Genomic DNA, 2,528 nt, shown 5'->3' on the forward strand with positions numbered 1-2,528 from the left:
TACACCTCAAATGTACCTCAGAATGAAAGAGAATGTAGCTCAAAAACGGAGAGAGAACTCCACTGCCGCCTCGCTCCTTGCGCCCTGCGAGTTGGGCGGAGGGGAGGTCAGTGCGCAGGCGCGCAGGGGATGCCGGTCCCGCCTCGCGGTCGCAGGCGGTGTTGCGCCACGCGGTCGACTGTTCCCAGTCAGGTGGCGGGTGGCGTGAGGGGAGAAGACTGCGGGAAAGGCGTGAAGTTTAAAAGGCAGCCCTCCCCCGGGCCTCCAAGGGCGGGCGCCGCTTGGACGAAATGTCACTGCCTCTGGAACCTGGCTACGGGACAGCATGGCGGCGGCGGGCTGGGAGAAAAGCACCTTCTTCTTCGAGGTAGTGGAAAGGTTCTTCAGCCACGAGGCCAGCATCCTGGAGGACAAGCTGGTGGCACACGTCCAGAACGGGGAGAGTGAGGAGCAGAAGCGGAACTGGGTGCGTGGCATCCTGCGACTGGTCAAGCCCTGCAACCACTTGCTGAGCCTGAGCTTCCCCATCCCGCACGACGACAGTGCCAGGGAGCTCATCCGGGGCTCTGGGGCCCAGCACAGGCAGCACTGCACGTTCGCGTGACAGCAAAGATGTGAACGTGAAGTAAGTAAAAGTTTTGGCTTCTCTTGTGACATCTACATGTGCTGTGGTTGATGTGCCATTTGCGGGGGTGGGGGGGCTAATGCTGGTGTTAATACCAAGAACTACACCAGTAATGAATTGGAAAAGATCACGAGGGGGTTCACCGTAGAACTCACAAAAAAAAGGTTTTATTGGTCCCAGCGTTGATGTGCCTTCCGCAGACATGGGCGCATGCGAGCGAGAGATGTTCTAGATTGCTGACACCTATGCCAGCACCATAGGGCGTGTAAATTAATGCACATGCCTGCCATCCTGGTAAATCCATCAGTCTGGGTGGCATTCGCCCACATCTCTCTTCAACTGGCTGTAGTGTTTTGCATGGGATTGAAAACTTCCTTAACGAAGCGTCTTTCATGAACATTTTAGGAATGACACCAGGGTTTGGAGGTAAAATATTTGTTTTTTAGGGATTTGGCAATTTTGTAGTCTATATTTACATTGTAATTTTGCTAAATGTGTTGGTGTTGCTGAATCTAATGGGAGCATATGGAATTCAGATTCAGGATCAATCCTGAATTTCTCCAAGGCAAAGCCCTAGGAAAGAAGCATCCTGCAGGCAAACTGGCATACTCATCCCTATTGCCAATGAGAGCAGGTGACCAAATCTAGTGCACCCAGAATCAAAGCCAAGATTATTGCTGAAACTGCCGATGAACAGACAATTAGAGAAGCTGATAAGATTTTTCTGAGGAGGAACATTATGGTTATTCCTAATCTATACTTGAATGCTGAAGGAGTGACAGTAACTTACTTTGAGTGGCTAAAGAATATAAATCATGTCAGCTATGGCTGTTTGACCTTCAAGTATGAAAGAGATTCTAACCACCACTTTCTCATGTCTGTTCAAGATAGTTTAGAAAGAAAATTTAGAAAACACCATTGAACTTTTCCCATTGTATCCACAGCAGTGTTCCAAAACAGAATATCCAACAAAGACATTATGCTTTCTGGTTTAGCTTACCCTGTGGAATTTTCTGCCAGGCAAATCATGTACACAGCCACGAAGTATAACCTAGGATTGGACCTGAGAATAGCTGCCTATGTAAGCACCACTGAGAAAGTCCTTCAGAGTATACAGTGAAGCTGGTTTGACCTTCAAATAAATGGATCATAGCGGACCTCTTCACTATCCTCTTTACCTGTAACTTCCGCAAACTTATCACAAGTTAAATTTAACCACAGAAAGATTTTTCTCTTATGGACATCGTTCTCAATGAGTCCATCCAAATCAGCCACTTAAGATGAAAGAAATTAAGGGTGGGAGATCACATACACATTGGTGAGTGTGAAACTAAAAATTGCCTGTGCCACAGGGCCACTTAGGATATTTTGCCTTTAAATAAAAAGTCTTTTCTTCTAGCTTTGTGCTCCCTTGTTCCATAGCCTGTTCCCAACAAGTTAATTACCTTTTGTTTCAGCTGAGCCATCAGTCATTTCCATAATTTTGCTCTGGCCAAGTCTGAGATGGGACATGCTATAAATTTGATGCATTTAAGAAGTGGGTGTGTAGCATTTTCAGAAGCTACGTAGAATTGTCCTAAAATTAGTTATTATTATTTCGCATCAGCAAAATAACTCAATTTCACAGGTTGCAAACAAAAATAAAAGCTGTTTTTATATGCATTTTATTCTTTTAGAATGATAGAAATACATGTTCCTATAATAAAATTCCCTTTAATTATTTAACAAGCCTAACCTTGACTCAAGCAGTAAGTGCTTATAAACATAAATGAAAAAAATCTCATATTTTATGACATAAAATAGTATCATTTATAGCTCATTAGTTCTGTATTATTGTCCAGCAAAGATAAAAAGCCAGATGGATAATCGTTATCTTTGTAACTGCAGATGATGGAGGCTATTT

The 2,528-nt window shown here is 44.5% G+C and overlaps 1 pseudogene; it reads left to right on the forward strand.

The window, feature by feature from the left end:
• Nucleotides 1–325: 325 nt before the first annotated feature.
• Nucleotides 326–1,767, forward strand: LOC103675606 (annotated as a pseudogene).
• Nucleotides 1,768–2,528: the final 761 nt, after the last annotated feature.

The sequence above is a fragment of the Ursus maritimus genome, unplaced genomic scaffold (genome assembly GCF_017311325.1).
Source record: "Ursus maritimus isolate PB19 unplaced genomic scaffold, ASM1731132v1 scaffold_26, whole genome shotgun sequence".
Lineage (NCBI taxonomy): Eukaryota > Metazoa > Chordata > Mammalia > Carnivora > Ursidae > Ursus > Ursus maritimus.